A 13920-nucleotide genomic window follows, 5' to 3' on the forward strand; every position below is an offset into this window, starting at 1 on the left:
ATTCCACCCTCGCAATTCTAAATATCCTTTGCTCCCACCAGATTTACAAACTTGCGCTTCCCTCCACGTTGACATGTACAGTACTGTGCAAAACACTCGGGGATGCTGCTTATATATTGTATATATGTGCCTAAGGCTTTTGCATAGTACTGTAAGTTCAAAAGAGAGCTTGAGAAGGGTAGATATTGAGATGTTTTTGCTCGTGGGAGAGTCACAAAGAAGGGGACATAACTACAAAATAAGATGCCAATCATATAAAATTCAAGCTTTTTCTCAGAAGGTGGTGTATTTCTAGAATTCTCTGTAAGGGTATTGGAAGGCATATCATTCCATTGATTTAAGGTGGTTGGATAAATAGTTGAAAAACTGGGGAATTCTGGGTTATGAAAAACTGTTACAGCCAGAAGATAAGCCCAGCGTAAATCAGCAATGACTAGATCGGATGGTTTTCAGGTTTTGCGTCTTGCTGGCCCACCTAACCCTAACCCTAATCCTACTCCTGTTTTCTTGCGTTCCTGTGTTCACCCTGCTACCTGCACTTCTCAATTACAATCAAGAGGCAAAAACTTGACAATCCCCTTCAAAAATTGCGGATGTTGCATTTAGTTTTCTAAATTCTGGAGTTCCTTTGCTAAATCTCAATATTTTCTTATTCTCTTTCAAAACACATGTGTTATTTGTGCTGTGTGTTGCATGTAGTGCAATGTGTGCTGTTGGTAATGTATTTTTCAACTTGGCCCCAGAGGAACGTTATTTCATTTGGCTACATTCCTGTATAGTTGACTGATAATTAAACTTGAACTTGAACAACTGCCTTTTAGTATCTTTTCATTTAGAGATAGTTAGTTTTTGTCTGATAACATTCCTATGATGCACCTTGAAATGATTTATAGTATAAACACAATCTGTTGCTGTTACTGCAGTTTGACTCAATATACAATATCACACAAAGATAATACTTAAATTTACAACTGTGTATGAATACAGTCATGTAAATGACTGTGTTTCAGTAAGTCTGATCTCACAACTTAGAAACCCACATGCCAATGAAGCTGAAGAACCTACGTCAATAAATCTTGTTAATTAGAGGATATTACTCGAAGAAATAAGCAAGCTAACAATAGGTCATTAAAATCTAAATGGTTAACTTGCATCCATCATCTGACTCATGTTCAACCCTGCCTACTGGGCTGCACCTGACTCCAATCCTACATAATTCAGTTGAACAAAAGGATAGATAGTAGTGAACAAAATACACTCTCTTGGACTGTCAGACATCTCTCACCATATAGCACCAAAACAAGTGTTCACCAAGTGTACACTAACTATCATGTGCCCTGGTCCAATGATCCTTCACATCCCCATCAACGTCCCCAGATTTTACCGAGCATCTACACACAAGGGGCTATTTGAAGTGGACAATGAACCTACCAATGGAGTAACTTTAGAACCCTTTAACCAGGATAGAAATATGTCACCCATAATGCCAAAAGGCAGATGAAGTAGCAAAGAGGAATCAGAAAAAAAATCTAGCTCCATTGAAGTAAGTGAATTAACAGATGTAGAATAGACCCTTTCTCTTTCTATAATGGAAATTTATTTTACTTTAAGTTAGCTTTCTCAATTTACTTGGTAATTAGTTTATATTACTGAGATACAGTGAAATCTTTATTTTGCATGCCATCCATACAAAACATTTCAAAATATAATTATATTAGCATAACACATTGGTAAAGCAATAACAGAATGCAGACTATATCCTGCATTATATAGTGTTACAGTTACAGAGAAAGTATAGTACAGTTAGACAATAAAATCCAAGGGCCATGACCAGGCAGATTGTGCAGACAGAGTTCATAGAAGAGGCCTGTTCAATAGTGGGATAGAAGATGTCCTTAAGCCTGGGGTGGGGCTTTTGTATCCTCTGTCTAACGGAAGAGCAAAGAAGAAGAAATGTGCGGATGGGTCAGGTCTTTGATGAATTTGGCTGCTTTTCTGAGGCAGTGGGAAGTGCAGATGGAGTCCATGAAGGAGGCTGTTTTTTTGTGTTGGACTGAGCTGTGTCCACAATTTTCTGCAATTTCTTGCTGTTTTGGACAAAGCAGTTGGCATACCAAGCTGTAAATTGTAATCTAAATTGGATGTTTTCTATGATGCAACCATAAAAATTGGGGTGGTTCACCTTCAGAAACAGAAACAAGCTGTCTTTCTCTTACAAGCTGGTAAGTTATTTGACCCTTACCCTCACCTTATAAAAACCAAAAGTTAATAAAGATTGGTTTATCTCATGTAGCACTGTTGGCCTAAGTCAGGGGTTCCCAACCTGCGGTCCATGGACTCCTTTGTTAATGGTATGGCTCCATGGCATGAAAATGTGATTGGGAACCCCTGGCCTAAGTCCATAGCATGACTACAATGTAGTTAGCAGCAGATGAGTATATGGCACTGTTCCTTCCACTGGAAAGACTTGGTGAAAATAAAGAAAATGGGGATCACCAGAAATGTTATCAAAGCAAAAATGAGTCACAGGTATGAGCAACTCAGAACATTGTGTACTTTTTCTAATAGTCATAGTACAAATAAGGATAATGAAATAATTCAGGGTTGATGGAAAGATTGAAGCAACAGAAAGATTACATTAAGTAAATAGGACATTTTTTTCACTAGAAAATAGATTAGAATCAATATTATTGGTGCATTTGAAATTAGATCATGTAAAAATAACAAGCTCTAACGTTTTGCGTTGAACAATAGAAACACAAGGTACCACCTGCATTGGCAGAGAATTGCACAAAACTGATCAATAGAAAGAATATTTCAACAAGCCACTGTTCAGTCTATTTAACTGCTTCCAGAGGTATTGTTGAAAGCGGTTAGAATTAATTCATTCAAACATATAGAAAACTATTGTTTACAATATAATGTATTACAAGTTGTTTAAGACCCTGGCACGTGAAGTATAACACACTTAGGAGAAGTAGGTGATATTGGCCCTTTGAATTGATTTGTGTCTGATTAGTGATGATAAATTCACAGACAAAGTCAAAATAAATGTATTGTCAAAGTACATACTACCCTGAAATTCATTTTCTTGCAGGCATTTACAGGAAAATAAAGATATACAATATAATTTATGAAAACCATACATAAACAAAGACTGACAAATAACCAATGTGCAAAAGAGGACAAAAAAATACCAGGAACATGAGTTGTAGATTCCTTTAAAGTGAGTCTGTTGGTTGAGGAATCCGCTCAGATTCCTCAATAACTATTCCTGAATGTGGTGGGGTAGGACCTAAGGGTCTTGTACCTCTTGTGTGATGGTAGCAACAAGAAGAGTTCATGGCCTGGATGGTGGAGGTTTTTGATACTGCCTTCTTGTGGCCGTGCTCCTTGTAAATGGGCTCATTTGTCGGGAGGGCTCTTCCTGTGATAGACTGGCCTGTATCCACCACTTTCTGTAGATTTTTCTGTTCTGGACATTGGTTATTTTCCATACACAACCAATCAGGATATCCTCCAATGTGTTTCTTTAGAAGTTTGTCAAAGTTTAAGATGGCATGCTGAGTCAACACATACTTCTAATAAAGTAAGAAGTAGAATTTCTTTGAAATGATAATGATGAGGAATTTAAAGTTAATGACCCTCTCCACCTCCATTCCCCTAATGAGGACTGGAATAAAGACCTCCAGCATCTTCCTCCTGTAGTCGATAATCAGCTTTTTGATTTTGCTGACATTAAGTGAGATGCTATTTTTGTGGCACTCTTCATCCAGATTTTCTATTTCCCTCTATATGCTGATTCATCACAACCTTTGATTCAGCCAACAACAGCAGTGTTGTGGACAAACTTAAATATAGCATTGAAGTTGTGCTTAGCCATTCAATCTAGGGTATGAAATAAGTAGAGCAGGGGGCTAAACACAGAACCTTGTGGTGCATCTATACTGATGGTGTTTGTGGAGGAGGTATTGTTGCCAATCTGAACTGACAAGGATGAACAAGTGAGGAAATTGAGGATCCAGTTGCACAGGGAGATATCAAGACCTAGGCCTTGAAGCTTAGTGATTAGTTTTGAGGGGATGATAGTATTGAATGCTGAGCTGTAGTCAACAATGACCATCCTGATGTATCTTTACTGATCTTCACTGTCCAGATGTTTGAGGGTTGAGTGAAGAGCCAATGAAATGGCACCTGTTGTTGCCCTGTTGTGATGGTAGGCAAATTGGAGTGGATCCAGTTCATACCTCAGACAGGGGTTGATATGCTTCATGACCATCTTCTCAAAGCACTTCACCACAGTGGATGTAAGTGCTACTGGATGAGGCAATGAGGCAGATTACCATGTTTTTCCTGGGCATAGATGTGATCAAAGTCTGCTTCAAGCAGCTTGGTACCTCAGAGTGCCAAGGTGAGAGTTGAAGGTATCTGTAAACACTCTGACCAGTTGACCAGCATAGACTTTCAGTACTCATCCAAGTACCCCACCTGGGCCGGATGCTTTCCATGGATACACCCTCCTGAAGGATGTTCTGACATCAGTCACAGGGTCTTTGGTGGCTGTAGCAGTTCATGAAGGTGTCATGATATGTTGGTCAAAGCAAGCATATAGGACATTGAGCTCATCTGGAAGCGAAACCTTGTTGTTTGGTTTTGTGTTATAGGAGACGATGGCATTCAAGCCCTGCCACAAGCCCTACCACAGAACATCCTTCTGTGATTCAAGTCTTGTTCAGAACTGCCACTTCACATATGAGGTGGCTTACCTGAGGTCATGCCTGGACCTCTTGTACTTTCCTGGATTCTCGCCATTCACAAAAGTTGCACTTTAGTGTTTTTCAGTTTGTTCGTTCTCAAATCTTTCAGCTACAAGCGGCAGACTTCAGCAACAGCATGCCACCTTGCTTCAAGTTAGGTCAGCTCTAGCAGAGGACCTTTTGACCTTCAACAATGGAGAGCATTGAAAGTTTGTTCTGCAATAACTTCCCTAACAGAAATACTTGTTCAAATCACGGAGTTTCCATGTTTACATGTGACTATTAGGATGGGGGAAATGTGGTCTAAAGTCACCTGCCCCGGCAGTGGCATGGGTACCTGTATGAGTTAGACTCTTTAAAGTTGCCTGATATGTCATCTTTGATTTCCCTAAGGCCAGTCAACAACCATTTCATTGTGCTTTCTGCTACATGCTTCCTCACTGAAATATTCGAATGTGTTTACTGAGACAGAACTGATGCGTCAAACAGGCAGTTGGCATCTCTCTGTCCTGGGGACGTGAACAACTGGCATTTCACTTTGTCTAAGCTAGTGTCTGTAGGATGCAGTTGGTATTAAGTTGGTTGCTACAATTGTCAGACCAAGTAACAAAATATTTTCTTCACCACACTTCTCAGGTGGAGTTGCCAGTGCTGCTTGGTGAAGCAAATTTTTTCGTTATGTGCAGGAAGGCACAAAGCTGAAAAATGATGCCTGGGAGTGGAATGAGTTCAAAAAAGAGCTCCTTGGTTCCTGCAAAATCAGAAGGGCTATGAGTTGAGGTGGAAATGAGGTGAATTACAATAGTTAAGGAATGGCCATGGTATCTTGGCCCCTGCCACATAGATGGACAAAGAGTCTGTGATGGTCAGTCCAAAATTGTCAAGCTTCTCAAGGGTGGTTGGGTACATGTAGAGCTGAACACAGTTTGCTTCTGCTGTTGTGACGTGTTACACTATGTTCCGCTGCAGAAAGGGAAGTGTTACAGAGCATGTCCAGTAGAGAAACAGCCTGGTTGAATAGATTGCAGGCCATGAAATGTGAGTATGAAGTTTACAATGGTGGAAAGTGTGTGAAGGCATTGGAATGTTTGATCATATCTTTAATTAAGAATTGAGAAGTTTAGTTACATTGCATTAGGCAATGTTTGGCTATTGGTGCTGTTATAAGGAGATGGGATTTTATGTAATCATTGACCTTCATCATGTATGGTTATTGGATTTTGTTCTTGTTACTGTAAAAGAGAAAATGTTGGAAACACACAACTCTCCAAGCAGCAACTGTGGCAGAGAAAACAGAGGTCATGTTTCAGGTCCAATACCCTTTATCATAACGGAGTTTGTAACTGAAATATTAACTGAACTACTGTGTTTCCAACATTTTCTATTTTAATTCAGATTTCCAGCACCTTCAGCATTTTTTTTGTAGTTGGTTCTAGGGCCCTGACTACCTACGTTCACCTCAATTCCTGTCTCAAAATGGTGCTTGACTCTGTACCTGTATGTCTTCTTGATCACTGTGGATGGATGACCTTTTTCTTCTCCTTCAGTTGGTTGACCATTAAGACTGGACTACCTGGATGCCTTTCTCCAGTAGCAGCTGAAAAACAATTAACGAAAGAACTTTAGGCTGGCTTTCATCATCACTTGGCCTTGCTGAGTACATAGACCAAGTGCAGTTAGTAACGTAATTGGTGGAAATATACATAATTCACAACCACTGACATTGAGTTGGACTTTCACTTTAAGAAGCTGGTCTGAGATGCTGACAGAATTACATAAAGGGTTTTTTTAGTGCACTTTGTGATCAGTTGTTCAATTAGTGAGTTGTTACGGCTTTGGTGAAAACCTACACTGGTCACACCAATGCTCTAGGATGATTCCAGAGTTATTGAACATGTTGGCCAATACAGTTGCTTTGAAACTGCCAGAGTTTTGGGAGCAAATACTGTCGCTTGGTTCATACGAGCAGCAGCCCAATTTGCACTTCAAGAAATCTCTGCTGACAACACCAAATATTTCTATGTGATAACGTCACTCAGCAACTCTATGGCTGCAAGAATAGTTAGTCTAATTGAACATCCACCTTAACATGATAAATAGCAATCACGAAAACCCAACATTTACAAACATTTGGACTCTCTTTGGCCAGCTGCAGCAATACCAGGCTTTCAAAGCTAATGGGCCACCTGTTGTCTTGTCTGGGAAATCGTCATCCTTGTTTTATTTTTTAAAGAACTCTTTGCAGAAAATGCATGATCAAGTTCACATAGCCTTCACTAACTCACCAAGTAAGGACAATAGGGAGCTTGCTAAAGTAGCTGATAGTCTACTGTGAGCATGGCAACAATGCATCAATCCTCCTCCCATCTCTACCTCAAGAAGCCCAGTCAACAAGGCCCCCAATATAAGGATGCCCGCAGCTGTAAAACAGACAATGCTGCATTTGTGTTTTTACCGTCACACTCGCTTTGGTGTGAACGCTGGGAAGTGTCAACTGCCTTGCAACTTAAACAGTACCAGCACTTTGGGTCATTAGAGGTCTATAAACACCATGGGTTCCAGCAGTCAGGGTTGTCTACTGTTCATTACAAGCCCCCTTTCAGCTCAACACTTCTTCTGTGACATGTGTGCTCAAGTGAGTGTGCTGCCAGCATTGTCTATGGATAAGAAGGCAAAGAGTGATGAAACCTTGCTGGAGGCCACCAATGGCAGCAGGATCCAGACTTACAGGACACGATGGGTCGGCTTCAGTGGGTGACTTTACACATGGGACTTCATCCTGGCTAAAGTGGCTAGACCTCTGCTCGATGCAGGTCTCCTGTGTGAGCAAAGTTTGTTGGGCAATCTTAAAAACTGCTGGCTTGTGGATGTTAATGACTTTGAGCTGTTGTGCTGCTCCCCCCAGTAAGTTCTCCACAATGACTCTGTCAAGCATATGCACCCCCACATGTGAGTTTACTGGACTGCTGGGCAAATTCCCAAACCTCACAAAGCCCACATTCTCCACTGCAGTCACAAATCATGTGATCAAGTACCATATTTCCACAATTGGCCCTCCAGTCCATGCCCGCATGTAGACTGGCCCTAGAAAAGCTGGCAACCGTGAAAGCTGGTTTATGAACATGGAAAGACTTGGTATTGCACACCGGTCAGATAGACCCTGGCTTTGCCCCTCCTTATGGTCCCTAAGTCCAATGGTGGTTGCCACCCATGTGGCAAGTACTGGCAATGTAGCAAGGTCACGTCCTTCGATTATTACCTGGTCCCACACATCCAAGACATTTTGATATGTTTAGCCAGAAAGCTAATATTTTCCGAAGTTGATTTAATAAGGAACTGCTATGTGTGCTATAAGGAAAGCCTGTGTGCTTGGAGAACATTCCCAAAACAGCTGTGATAACCCCATTTGGCCTCTTTGAGTTTCTCTTCATGCCGCTTGGTCTGAAAATGCAGCACAGACTTTACAATAGCTGATGTACTCTATATTAAAAAACTTACATTTTCTTTTTGTTTACCTAGATGACATACTTATTGCCACTGCATCCCAATTCTAACACGTATTCCATCTCCACACGCTTTTCGAGCATTTAAGCAAACATGGGTTGATTATTAACCCTGCTAAATGCCAGTTTGAATTGTCAACCATTGACTTTCATGGCCATCGTATCTCCACAGAAGGTGTGAAACTCCACCCATCAAAAGTAGCCGCTATTATGGATTTCCCATCACCCCCACACTGCTAAAAAACTACAGGAGATTCTATCGCATCTTCAGTCTGCGAGCTGCTGAACTTATGCTTGCTGTGGGTGGTGTGCATGAGTAGTTGGTCGGAGGCGTGTGGTTGCCGCTCGCCTTCTTCAGCCACTAGCCGTGAGCTTCATGGTCTCTATCTGTCTGCCTACCATTTTTGTTTTCTTCTAGAGAGTTACCATTTTATAGTGTCCGTTGACCACAAACCCCTCATACATGAGATGGCCGAAATATCAGACCCTTGGTCTGCACGGCAGCAACGCCACCTGGCCTACATATCTGAGCTCACAACTGATATACAACACATCAAGCGGAAAATAATGCCGTGGACGATTGCCTCTCATGGCCAGCCGTTGAGGCTGTACGCATAAGGGTTGACTATGCCAGCATGGCAGCTGACCAGGCTACTGATCCAAAGGATCTAGGCTTATAGAACAGCAGTCACAGGCCTGCTGTTGCAAGTTTGGGGAAGGTGCGGTGTTTATCCTGTGTGCTGTCTCAACCAGTCACCCTTGCCCCACTGTGCCCACAAACTGGAGGCAGACTGTTTTTGACTCCATACATGGCTTCCCACATCCGGGCTGGAAGACCTCACAGAAACTGGTTGCACTGAAGTTTCTGTGGAACAGCTTACAAAAGGATATGTGTGATTGGACAGCAGCCTGTGTGGATTCCCAGTGGGCAAAAATTAACTGTCATGATCAGGCACCTATTGGCACCTTTTGAGGTCTCAGAGTGATGGTTTGACCCTGTCAATGTGGACTTGCTGGTCCTATTTCCCCCCCCACCCGCAGTTTCATGCACCTTCTTACCTCCTGGTGTACTGTACCACCAGGTGTCCAGAGCTCATCCCCTTAATATCACTGATGGCCACAGACATGGCTCTGGCACTCATCAGCAACTGCGTTGCTCGGTTTGGCACTCCATTTGGTATTTCCCTTGACCATGGTCCCCAATTCATATCAAACATCTGGGTTGCGATGGCCCAGAACCTCAGAGGTAAGCTGCATCACACCATGGTGTATCACATGCAGTCCAAAGGCCCATACATGTGGTTTCACCATTCCTTAAAGATTTCTCTGAGGGCTTCCTTGACTGATGAACGTTGGCATGATCATCTCTCATGGGTCCTGCTGCAGCTCAGAACAGCTGGAAAATAAGACCTGCAGTTGTCTGTGGCAGAGTTGGTATACGGGCAGCCATTACAAGTACCAGGTGATTTCATTCCTGATGCCATGACCACCTGGTCAGCCTCTCTGTAGTGTCCTTTCCTCCTCAATAAATTCAATTCCTTTTCACTTAATCCTACCTCGCCTCATAGCATACAGCACTCTTGGGTTCATATTGAGCTACATTTCACCTTGTTTGCTTTCGTCCGCCATGACGCACACCAACGTCCCCTTAGGCTCCCTTACAATGGCCTGTTCTGCATTTTGGAAAGGGGAGAAAAGATTTTCGTAGAGCAAACATGAGGAAATCTGCAGATGCTGGAAATTCAAACAACACACACAAAATGCTGGTGGAACACAACAGGCCAGGCAGCATCTATAGGGAGAAGCGTTGTCGACGTTTTGGGCCGAGACCCTTCGTCAGGACTAACCGAAAGGAAAGATAGTAAGAGATTTGAAAGTAGTGGGGGAAGGGGGAAATGTGAAATGATAGGAGAAGACCAGAGGGGGTGGGATAAAGCTAAGAGCTGGAAAGGTGATTGGCGAAAGTGATACAGACCTGGAGAAGGGAAAGGATCATGGGATGGGAGGCCTCAGGAGAAAGAAAGGAGGGGTGGGGGGAGCACCAGAGGGAGATGGAGAACAGGCAAACAACTAAATATGTCAGGGATTTTCGTCATAGGTAAGAGGAGTAAACCTGGATGTATTTTTGGTACATTGCCTTAAACTGGTCCACCAACATTTGGAGAATTCCGCTGCTATCACAACTTAACCATAAGTGCCAACACACCTCTGGAAGAGACAGAGGCACCTGCCATTCCTCCACGCTTGGAACATAGTACCCAAGCCAGGCAGCTCATCCAAGCTCCAGACGGGCTCACAATGTGGGTTTTGGTGAGTTCTGGGGGGGGGGGGGGGTGTCATGTAACATAATTGGTGGAAATGTATATAATTCACAACCACCAACATTGAGCTGGGATTTCTCATTAAGAGGCTAGTCTGAAATGATGATGTAATTATATAACAAGTTTTTTAAGTGGATTTTATCTTCAGTTTTTGATGTTCTGTAAATGAGCTGCTATGGCTTTTCTGAAACATAAGAATGCCTCCTCTATTTTGTTGGTAAAAACCTACAATCGTTTATTGGTGAAATCATGTTGATGGATCACACTATGAATCTTGATTGTGGCCCGCATATGGTCAAATGGGCAGAAACTGTGGATCAAGATCTCAATGCACATTTTCTTGTGACATTCCTTTTATCCTCCTTTATTGTTCAAAAATTATTCGAGAGCACAGTAATGCTAAATAGGGTTAAGAGGACAAACCAGGAGCATTATTTTAAGATAAGCAATGCCATTGGAAAGAAGCGTCCTTGGCTCTCACTGGTGAATTCTGAATTTAGAAATGAGATCAGAAATAATTTCTTCACACCAAGAGCAGTTTATTCTTAAAATAGACTTGTATATCATTTTGTGGGTACAGGATGTGACAGGAGATCTTTCTTTTTAGACAGATGGATTAAGATAGTTTAATTACTGCCCTTTTTTCTTATAAACATTATCTGGGAAACTTAAGAACTTGCCAGTAAGTTGTTTATCAACTAAAAGCTTTATCCATAAACTCGCTTGATGGCATGTGGAAGCTGAATTTCAAAATCTGTTTGTAATTTATTAACACACTCAAAAGTTCAGCAATTTAACTTTTTTGTCACTTAAGCAGTTCAAATAAAATTGGCATCAAATATAAGATTATGGTTTCAGTGAACTATTTCTCTTCAAATTGAGCCTATGGGAAAATAAATGACAAAATGAGAAGGTCGTTGTGAAGACTGTCAGAAGCAATCTTTCCTTCATGAAGAGGAGAGAACGGGCATAAAAGGATGATTTGTTTTTGCAGAGAGAAGTGATGGACAGGCTATGACTTGTCTTGCAATAGTTGGCTGATATTCGGCTTGTGGAAATTGTGTCCATTGTTGACAGATGTTTGAAGACAAATAATAATGTAACAAATGTGTAATTATGTTAGATGACAACAATTAAGGCTGCATCCCATATAGAGGTGATAATGTTACCTTTCAGAATGCAAATATTCATATTGGAAAACAGTTTTCCCTCTGGCCAGTGGATCTTCCGTTTCTGCATGAATACAATTCCTCATAGATCACTTGCATTTCTTGAGTTGGGTGTCTGATCAGCTTGTCGCTTTGTCCTATTCAGTTGCCAAAACTCATTCTGTTTGCTTAAGCTAAGCAATGCTGGGAATTTGTGTGTTCTCTGTGTTCAGAGTACTTGCCCAAAACTTGACCCACAGCGAATGATGCAAAGAACCAATGTTATTGCAGTGAGAATGATGTTGTAGTGTACTGGGAGATGTAAGGGTTATGGGAATATCATGCTGCAATACAGTTCAGATGAGAGTGTCAGCTACCTCGTCTCTGTACTTGTAGAGGAACTTTGTGCTTGCATGATTTAATCCATACAAATATCTCCTCTCAATAGCTTTTTATTTTAATGAAGTGTTTTTGCAGGCAACCTGCATCCATTAATTGCAATGCAGGCAGCATGCCAACTTAGTGTAGTCTGTGCATTTCAATGGCTTTGCAGCCAGTCACTATTAACCTTTCTTTTAAGTCAGAGCATTTGCAGTTATTTTTTTATATCCCATCCCACCGCTTACTCCTTCATTGGCTAGTTGCTTCTGATCGGAGCCAATAATGTGAGTGGCCCCTTCCAGTTAAAGCTACCCCATATCTCTTAAAGAGAAGGTCAGTATACCTGAAGCAGATGCTGGCAGCTGTTCTGCAAGATAGTAACAATGAAAACAGGGTCACGTACTATCATCCACACAACAAGAAGCCAGAAGCCAGATGCAGACACTGGATGTGAATTTGAGGGACAGTACTTTTGCATGTGATGATGATACAGGCACGAGGACTGGTCAACCAGCGAGCCCAGAGTTCCAGTCTGGACTTTGGCATCCCATCATCAGCTAGTCTTGGGTTTGATATGGAAGTTCAAAGCCAAAAGGTTGATCTGAAGTCTGGAAGTCAAAGCCTAGAGGCAGAAGAATTAAGACTGGAGTCCTGTCCTGGAGTTGGAGGACTGTCTGTGTTTTGGTGGGTGGGAGAGAAAGGGGGCATGTTCTGCTATTGTTCTGTTTTGCTCTGTTCACTATTGTTCTACCGAGCATTGATGGCATGCTACGTTGGCTTCAGAATGTGTGGTGATACTTGTGGGTGTGTTGGTTGTTAATGCAAACAGAACATTTCTCTGAATGTTTCTACATACATGTGATAAATAAAGCGGAATCTCAACCTCTTGATCCTTTCAATATTATAGGAAATATGCCATTGGCCTGAGGGGTTTACCCACCTTCGTGCCTTTCAGACAATCCAGCACTATCTCCTCCTTAAACTCAAAATGTCCTAACACATTAGTATGCCCCAATTTGTTTAGGTACTGTATCCTCAAAATCCTTCTCCTCATTAAATGCTCCTCATAAATAAGTTACCGGTACTTGCTCTGAATCCAACTATAAACCCATTCTTTTATTCTTGAGTGGATCTACCCTATCCTTAATTATGCTTGTTTTCTTAATATAAGTTTAAAATTCATTGGTATTCTCCTGGATCCTGCTCACCAAGGACATTTCACGGCCCTTTGTGACCTTCCTATCTGGCTGTTTGAAGCACTTTGCTGCTATCTTTATATTCCACAAGGGCCCTATCTGATTTTAGCTTCCGAAAGCTTACATATGCTTCCTGTTTCTTCCTGACTATATTTAGTCACACTTACAACATCTACCAATATGGCACACAAAGCACTTTGTCCAGAGTTTGTTCCAGGAAGGCATTTTGGAGTTCCAAGGATACACAGTATCCAACAGAGGTTACAACAATCCCATTTTCTTACCAGTACTGTTTGAAGATGGTGAATGGAGCTAGCTTGTTCAGCACTCAGTCATTAAATTTATTCTGGGAAAAAGACCATTTCTTAAGTTCAATTTCTTTGGATGCAAAATCAGGATGTACTTTATTGATCACAGCTCAGCATTCAATATTAACATCCTCTCAAAACTAATCAATATGCTTCAAGATCTTGGCCTCAAATCCTCCTTGTGCAATTGGATCCTCGATTTCCTCAATTGCAGAGCCCAGTTGGTTTGGACTGGCAACAACATCTCCTCCACAATCTCCATCAGCACAGGTACACCACAAGGCTGTGCGTTTAGCGTCCTACTCT

At 41.7% G+C, this 13920-nt stretch overlaps 1 long non-coding RNA gene across 1 annotated transcript in view; it reads right to left on the bottom strand.

Annotated features, from left to right (window-relative positions):
• Positions 1 to 13920, bottom strand: part of LOC140723458 (uncharacterized) — a 45829-nt gene that overhangs the window by 9596 nt on the left and 22313 nt on the right. Inside the window, exon 2 of the long non-coding RNA XR_012097904.1 lies at positions 6253 to 6354. This is a non-coding gene — a long non-coding RNA (uncharacterized lncRNA). The remainder of the gene's footprint in view (positions 1 to 6252; positions 6355 to 13920) is intronic.

The sequence above is a fragment of the Hemitrygon akajei genome, chromosome 3 (assembly GCF_048418815.1).
Source record: "Hemitrygon akajei chromosome 3, sHemAka1.3, whole genome shotgun sequence".
Classification (NCBI taxonomy): domain Eukaryota; kingdom Metazoa; phylum Chordata; class Chondrichthyes; order Myliobatiformes; family Dasyatidae; genus Hemitrygon; species Hemitrygon akajei.